We start from the raw sequence: 9,427 nt of genomic DNA on the forward strand, positions 1-9,427 counted from the left end.
CTCACTGACATAGCACCTCCTCCTTCATCTGAGCCCACTGTCACCGTTCTCTTACGGAGTTCAGAGGCCTAATGCACTCATTGCAGACACTGAGCACCGCTCAGGATTCTCTTTTCCAGCAGATGGGCACTATTCATGCACACCAAGATCAGATCATTGCTACTCAGACCCCGCATACCACGATCCTTCATCAGATCTAGCAGCATCTGAGTATGCAGACACTTCTTGGGCATGATAGGTCTGGACCATCCGAGCCTCCAGTGCCAGATGAGGGGACCATACCAGTTGAGCAGCCCATACCAAATGAGGAGATTAGAGCAGAGCCATCACATGATCCCACTACTAACTGATCTTTTTATGTTTTTTTTTATTATTTACTTTTTATATTAGACTTGTGAATCCCATCTTTTTGATGTATTATATACTGGAATTGGTTGTATTACTTGAACATCATGCATATTGTATTTCTTTTCCAAGTAATACATATATATATCATTTTTTATTTATTATATTCCATTTTCTCATTACTCTTTTGTCTTTGAAACATGTGGTTTCTCCTATACGACTCAGACTCTGTATCACTCTGGAGGTACCACTTCCTCCCTTGATTTCCTAATCGTTTTTCAAACATTGAGGACAATGTTCAGCTTGGTTGGGGGGAGAGTTGAGGAAGGAAGTTTTGTTATTAATGCTAAGTTATTTTGGTAATTTAGTTGCTTTTTGCTTAATTTTTAAAATTTTTTAAAAGTTTTTTTGAATACTCTCCATGGTTATTAAGGAAAAAATTTCAAAATGAAATGGGAGAAATTAAATTTTTGTCTTTTTACTTGAAACTTAGAGTTTGTATTATGTTTATTAAAGTTGATGAATTATTGAACTCCTATTGACTTCAACCTTATTTCTTCCACTTTAAGCTTATCACACACCGTGCACACTAGGTTCCGTTTATAAGATGAAAAACAATTTTCCCCCTTTACTTAGGAAAATTTAGACTTGGTACCTTTGACCTCATTTTAATAGTGTTGAGACACCTTATAAAAGGCCAATGAGCCTTTGGAAAAAGAAAGAAAAAGAAAAATGTTTTACTTGCCTTGAAACCCGAGCAAGATCTGAGGGGTATATGGTGAAAATCTTTAAAACCTGGTGCCCTAAGCCTTGATTGGTTGGGAGTCACCGACCTCAATGCTCGTTACATGGGTGAATAGGTGGAGTTTAACATATTGTAGGTGCTTGGGTATTAAAAATTCATTCTCAAAAGTCCGGGGTGAAATCCGAGGAGTTAGTGGTTGAAAAATCCTTAAAGCTTAATGCCCTAAACCTTGATTGGTTGGGAGTCATCGATGGACCCTCGTTACATGGACAATTTAGAAAAGAATGCCTTTAAGCTTTGCACTCCTACAAGAAAAAATTGTGAAAGAAAAGAGGTGCGTTCTTAGCCTATTGGAGGTTGATTAGTTTGCTAAGCTTTGAAAAGAACTAGGTTTAGGGGAGAGATTAGTTTGACATACTATATCCGGAAACTAATAAATAACACATAGATTTTTGTGGAAGAGTAAGGATTGGACCTTTGGGAGTGGAAATTATTTTGAAGCTTAAATTTGCATAATGCCTACTCTTTATGAATTGTGACTAGGCAAATTATTTGATAGCTCCTATTGAAGTTTGAGTTTTATTTCTTTCATGTTCCATGTGAGAGTTTGATTAGTCATGCCACTTAAACATTTTTTGGAGTGATCAGCATGATTTTGTAAATTTATTACTTTTATTTTTATTTTATTTTTATCTCCTTCATTGCTAAGGGACTAGCAATATGTCGGATGGGGGGGTGATTACTACTCAAAACATGTTATTTTGTAGCTTGTAATTAGCTCTTTTAAACACCCTTGAGTAGTAATTATTACCTTTTAACTCAATTGACATGTTAAGGACCCTTGCAATCGTTTCTAATCAAATTGTGTTAAGTTTTGGTGTTTTTTGATAGCTTTATGCTCACCAAAGCAATTTAAGAATGAGGGAGAGCTGTATATAGTTCATGGCAAAGCTTTTGGAAGCTCAAATTTATGAAGAAACCAAGCTTTGGAGCCTCATAGTCCTTTGCCTTAGTCGTTCAAAGTATGCAAGGAAAAAGAAATGGAGAGAGGAAAACAGAGTAAGGAAAACAGAGGACAGCAGCTGCAGTCTTCCTTCACACTTTTGGAGCACTTCCCGAAGTCCATTTTCTACATGCTATATACCATTGCAAAGCTCAGGAAGTCAAGAATCCAATTCTTCAAACCTTGTACGATTTGGAGCTGAAATGAGGAAGATATGGCCTTCGGAAGACAACTGCATCAAGCTGAGGGACAATTTCGCACCTTGCGAAATTGGAACTTCAACGTGCGAAATTTAAAGTGGATGGCAGCTGTGTAGTCGCGGTGAAGCCCAGCATTCGAAGTTGATTTTGCAACTTGTGAAATTGGATCTCAACATGCGAAAGTGGATTCTAAGTTGCGAAATCAACTTGTGAAATTTTCGCAAATCACCATGCAACGTGCGAAACTGGGATATTTGTGCCGACTCTTTTTCTTCTGATATTTTTGTGTCTAAATTTCCATTTTCTCCTTATATTCAACCACTCATGTAATTCCTTAACTAGGAAGTATCCAAGGAAGGGTAAATTACCTTCCTATATAAACTCTCTTGTAAACACTAAAAAGGTGACTCTCGGAGGAGCTTGTTCCTAGGAGACCAACTTATGTAAATTTTACACTTAGTGAAATATAGAGATCTCTTTTGCTTTCTTTTTTTCTCTACTATTTTCTTTTTCTTGGAAGCCAAACAACCTCTAAGGATGTTTTCCCAGAGGATGAGAGGCTAAACCTTTGGTTTCTTGGAGTAAAGGAAGCTAGGTGAAAAGTCCAAATGCAAAAGTGGAAAACTCTCGTGCATTAAATACAGGTAGTTGGAGTTCATAAATGGCTTTTAAATCTAAAGTTTTGCTTTAAATCCCTTAGAATCACTTTGAATAGCCAATACATGGTAAGCTTTAGGTCTCTGTGGATACTTATTGCTAGTTCCACATCAGACCATTAGTTATCATGTACGAGCCATTAGAAAGTGGCTCAAGGTGAAGACCCATAGTGTCTAAAGCTATTAATGGAACTTGACTACCATTTCTATTAACTTTTTATGGATTAAATCTTCACTGTTAAACCTATACCGGTTCAGGAAACAACCATCCTTTATGTTGTTGTCCCCAATGCGAGAAGAAAAATCCGGAATTCTCCACTTTGCATTCTGAACTTGATCCTAGCAACCTCTAGCTCCGGGAGACTTTCTTTCCTTCATTGCTACCTAGTTCTATATTAGTTTAGTTTCAAACACCACTTTCAAAACAAATTTTATTTTCTTTTAAACTTTAAGTTATGACAAAGGAAATCATCAGACTCAATTTCTAATCTATAGTCTATCACTGGTAGAGTGAAAACCCATCCCTGAGTTCGACCCTAGAGCTGCTATACTATAGTAGCTTTGCTATGCCAGTATAAGGTCATAGGATTTATAAATATTTTCGATTAAAATACTCAACTGGGCATGAATCAAGTGGAAAGGGATATGACCATCCTTCATGCACTGAAATAGGAAAAATCATCACTAAAGGCATAAAAAGAAACTAAATGGAAAAAACAAATGATAGAACAATGGATATAAACAATGAGGTATAATGAAAAATGCTGGTAGGACAACAAAAAAATAATAAAGAAGATGAGTCAATAAGTCCATGGCTCATGAGATTCCTGAATAAAGAATATATGCACCAAAAGGCAGTTATCCCGGTGTAAAAGGTGAGCAACGCTATAGGAAAGAAAATGTTATGATGCTCATGCGAGGCTCAAAGGGCTAACAATGGTCTAGATGTCAATAAAGGTAATAAGGTGTGAGCTAATCGAAATGAAGGTCACCCATCCTGCGACCACGGCCTCAAACATCATGCTCTGAAACCCTCTAATGATCGATACTGAAGATCGATGTCCTTCTAATATAGTTGTGTCAACTCTCTAGAATCATGCATCAAACTTTACTCCAAATGCTCCGTAATAATCGCAAAGATGATCCCCTCAAATCAAAATCGACAACAATCTCATCAAGCACAATTGCTCATCACAAGCCAACTCTCATCATGCAATATCAATTTCTATACTCATGGCAACTCTCTGAAGTCATATGTAAAGATCTCAACATGAGTACTCTATAACTGACCAAAATATGATCCTCTAAATGTTAGAACAATCAACAACCTTGTCAAACAACCAAGCTACTCTCTCATCATAAGCCCACCCTCATCATGTTGATCATCTCTGACTCAATCCCCTAAAACTCCACCTAGACAAATCAGAGAATGATAAAAAGAATAGGTGATGATACTGTGCAGGGCTAGAATATGTAGGGATGGAAAGGTTAGGCGATAATGGAGTGAGGGATGATGCTTTACAAGGCTCAAAATAGATAGGCACACAAGGGTAAAAGGTACGGAAGTGGGTAGGTACTGCTCTAACCATCAGATAAATGAGTCATAATCTTGAACTCCCTAGGTCAAGTCTCTGGTCCAAAGTCAAAAGGCTCAATATCCTCCATGATAGGTCAAACATCAAGACCACATAATACAGTTGAATAAATTCCTTAAAAAGACAATACATCATACCACAAAACACAAGCATATACCCATAAAGGCAAATGCATCCAATAGCAAGACTGATGAATACATCATGCAAAAATAAGGATAACAAAGACAGTACTAGAAAATCGAGTTACAGACTCCAAAAGACAAAAAATAAAAAGAGACTAAAAAACACTGATTGGTCTTAACATTACATCTCTATCCACAAAAGGGGAAAAAACATGAGCATTATTGCACCAAAGTAAGCCAATCATGAGTCAATCACCCAAGTCAATAAGATCAAGGACTACTAGGGAAGGAGTGTCTGCATGCATGGCCTGAGCTAAGGTAGGAACATAAATCATATCAGACTAAGGATGACTAAACATCCCAGAATCAACAATGTCCTGTATGGTATGTCGTAGAATAGTGCAACAAGCAGTGTGATGCCCTACCAACTGATAGTATGCATAATATAGATCAAGTCGAAACTGTGGAGGCATAAGATTTGGAAGTGGCCTAGGAGCCAAAGGGGCTAAAAATCCCACGACTTGGAATGTCTCAAAAACTCTGCTCAGGGGTATGCCTAAGTCTAAAAAGTGTCTATGACATCGTCGACGAGGGTGAAGCCGCTCCTAGTGAATTGTAACGATCAGAGGGTCCCGAAGCTAGAATGGAGGTCGTGTTAGTGTAGCCAGTGTAGTGGGTGAAGAATGTTGTTGGGGCATTGAACATGGGCGAGGTCGTGGATGTGAGGCACCCCAAGTAATAGATGTTGGTAAAGTCAAATGTAGCCATAAAGGCATCACTATTCCTGGAGCTCCTCTCGACGAATATGGATACTCTAATAGAATGAGCTCAATCCTCCGCGTCAAATCCATCATCATCTCATAAAGAGTAGTAAGAGAAATTGGTGTGATCTCGTCTAACAAGATGAACCACAGTTGAAGAAGTCTAATCTTAATGTACTCTGTACCATAACCAACATGCCATTAATCTCTGCTCGGGAACCAGTCACGGTACTCAAACTGTCCAAGACTTTAAAACAAACACACGCAAGAGACAAAACAAAGCAACACATAATGTTACTCAAGAGAACAACAGATAAGATGCGTGATATGAAACAATAAAAAAATAAGACAAAAACACATACTCAAGAAGAAAACAATATCACTAAGTGAAACGAGAGTACATCATGCGATATAATAGGACAATAAGGTCCACTCTTGAAACACGGGGTACGAACTCGAATCACTAATTGTAAAATAAAACTCAAATATAAAACAAAAGAGAATAAAAAATCAAACGACCAACTAAAATTGTAGTCCCAAAATACATTGACAAGGTCTGCAATATCAAAGTGTCTAATGAATATCAGTGCCCTGGGTATCTAAAACATGATGATATAAGCCTAAAGGAAGAGGAACTGCATGTGTGGAATAGGCTAGAAAGGAATCAACAGTCATATCTGGACTAAGATCCGTATTTGTGGTCGCTATAGGAAAGCTAACCGCACCACTGTCAATTAGATCTTATATGGTATGATGCAGGGAAGCACAATAATTAGTGTGGTGGCCTACCATTTGGTGAAATGCACAGAACTCATGAGCATGAAAACGCGGAGGCAAAGTACTCGAGGGCTGCCTAGAAGCCAATGATACTAAAAAAACCAGTAGCTCTGAATTGCTCAAAATGGACCTCCTTTGCCCCTAAGAATAATTTAAGAGGCCAATTACCTTCTGCCACCTTTCGCTCACATTCACATATGGATAACTCTAAACAAGGTTAAGCAACTTTGAAGATTTTAAGGATAATAAGTTAGTTTAAGAACATATAGAATCTTTACCTTAGTCACAATAAATGGAAAATAGCTTGTGAACATGTTGAATTAAGATTGAGAATTAAAATAGAAACAACAATTGATGAAGAGTTGGTAAATTTGGAAATGATTTTGGAAAGGTAACTACAAGAATTTCTTTCTTTCTTTCTTTTTCAATTAGAGATTTTTTATTTTTTATTTTTTTTTATTTTTTGGAATGGAATTAAGATGAGGGCTGAGGGTATAATGAATGAAATCAATTTATATTTAAATGGAAATTTAAAATAAATTAGGAAGAGAATGGGTTAGGAATGTACTATTAGAAATATGAGAAGAAAAAACATAAAAAAAATGCATGCCTATATATGATATATCACAAACTATGGATTAAAATATCCCAAAATCATGAAAACATCGATGGTTAGATCTTACAAAACTATTGAGAAAGATAAAAACATCAAACGAAAATTCTAAAAAAAATAAATTAGTAAAACTCAAATTAATCAAAATTTCTAGAAATATTTAAAAAAAAATAATACAAGTAATAACATACACATTAAAATTATTTTATTGAAAAATTTATAAATATGTTAAATATAAAAAAAATATGACATATATAATTATTTTTATTTAAAAATATTTATAATTTATTTATAAGTTTATATTTATATATCATGAATTGTTATAAAATATGAAAATTTATCAGATTATGGGAACTTGTAGATGATAATCCATATTGATATATATTTCTTTGTGAACCTGTGGACCCCGCATTTCGGCTCAATGCGTTTCCCACTCGATGGCGAGCTCGATTTTTATTTGAAAAATTGATTTTATTTATTGTTTGAAAAATGACTTGGAGTCGCCACTTATTTTTGTTTTATTTTTAAAGGGTAAACAAAATAAGAAAGAAAAACCCTAAGTGTGACTCCTTATTTTGGAAAGGGTGGTCTGTGAAAAATCGGATTGGGTTCGGGGGTCAGGTTACTTATCAGGAAGGTACGGTAAAGACCGTAGCACCCATCTAAGTCCCTAAAGTCGGGTCTCTACTAATAAAATAAAGCTGACATGGCAATCAATGAGAAAATCAATGAATACTCGAATCGATCATGCACATATGAGTATCAGAATATGCATAGAGAATAACCAAAGTAGAAGTGGATGCGTACCTGATCAGCAAACGGCGACGCACTATCACAAAATGGGGTTAGTGCATAGTAATGAACATAAAGTATGTCACTCATATCACCTAACTAGATAAAGAAGCACCAATATCATGCATGGTATTATTTCAATCCCTTTTTTATTTTAAAGGAAATTCATTGGATGTCGGGCCCCCACCAAAGCCCATTTTATTTTGAGTGAATTAATTTCGCACATTCTATAATTAAGAATTACGAAAATAAATTCACACTTATTTTAAAACATTTTGAAAATCAAAGAAAATTCGAAAGTGGCTCGCCAGAAAGAAAAATGGTGACCAAATTTTATTAAGAATGGGATTTTTGATTACCTAAGACTCTAAGGATGAAAAACTTGGATTATTTAAAGAAATGGATTTAGAAAGGTATTTTCAAAGCCAAAAAGAAGAAATGGAAGGTGGCACGTGGCCAATGGTGCCCATGCATAGTTCGTGCAAAGGTGGAGGCTTGATTTGGAGTCAACTACTCCAAGCATTCTGCATGAAACACGTGGCTGCAGGGTAGCTAGTGTAACTCCAATGAAGGGTCCAACCCAGGAAATCCACATGTCATTCCAGGCATTTCCCTTGTTGTAGATGATGGCGGCCCTGAGACTCCTAGTAGGATTGATGCCGGTTCCGGTGATGGGGATGGTTGCTGGATGAACCAAGAGCACTGCAAACTCAATTGAGAGAGGAGCCAAAATTGAAACATGTGAGTCTCTGACATTTCTCTTAGCATCAATTGTAGAGAGAACATGGTAGACAAGAATGACAGTGCCAACTATCTCAGCACCAAGCCCAGCAAGCTTGGGGTGGCCAGAAGCCACGGCATTGATTCCACCACCCAGCATCTCAAAGTCATGTCTCTGGAACCCCTTTTCCATACCCGTGCCACAGATTGCACCCGGGCACTTGAAAACCAACAGAAGCACACCAGTTGGGGGGACTTGACAACACCTATAATAGTCGAGATGATGACGTAGAGGAAGAGGAAGGTGGTCATACACTCGGCAATCCCAGCTCTCCAAAACGGCCATGAATGAAGCTCACCAGGCTCGAACAGTAGAGCTGGTGGAGGCTCTCTATAGTCCTTAGCATCAGCTTCCACGACATGAATCTCATGGTTCCCCGCTCATACTATCAAGTCCGGCACCAATTTCTTTATTGACTTCAGCACTTGCATCAAACTCATCAATATCATCTTTGCCTGAAAACCGGTAGTAAACTGCCATAACAGTCACATAAATAATCCCGAAGCTGCCCGACATTGCATCTGTAACAAGGTATGCCAACCACTCTGATCTCATCTTGGCAAGCCATTTTTCAATCTTGAAAGCCGGTGCTGTATTGGTCATTTTTGCTATGTGCAACTAACGAGACGGCTGATGTTGACCAATACTTGGGAGTGCACTGAAGTCTTTTGATCGTCTGAAGTCATCATATGAGGAGTTGTGAGTACAAATCCCACCATTCTATGTCATCTGATATGCCACTCTGAAGCCATTTCTTGCGTGCACAAGTAGTATCCTTAGTGACAGCAAATGAGTCACAGGTTCTCAAACATCAAGCAAGCTGGGTAGAATCCCACACCCAAACTGTATAATCGTGCCCACATCAGTGCCAGTGGCTGAAGCTTCCATGAATTCCTCATGAAGGTTACGTGGTGTGAAAATATAGGCATGATGGGTTTGAAAGATATGGGCATCATTAGTGGACCGAGTAGCAGGAGAGATGAATGGGTGACCATTGGAATATGGTAATGAGATTATGAGAGATGAATGGTGGGTGA

The 9,427-nt window shown here is 37.5% G+C and overlaps 1 pseudogene; it reads right to left on the reverse strand.

The window, feature by feature from the left end:
• Window positions 1-8,115: 8,115 nt before the first annotated feature.
• On the reverse strand, window positions 8,116-8,993 carry LOC117923043 (annotated as a pseudogene).
• Window positions 8,994-9,427: the final 434 nt, after the last annotated feature.

This window comes from Vitis riparia, chromosome 10, assembly GCF_004353265.1.
Source record: "Vitis riparia cultivar Riparia Gloire de Montpellier isolate 1030 chromosome 10, EGFV_Vit.rip_1.0, whole genome shotgun sequence".
Lineage (NCBI taxonomy): Eukaryota > Viridiplantae > Streptophyta > Magnoliopsida > Vitales > Vitaceae > Vitis > Vitis riparia.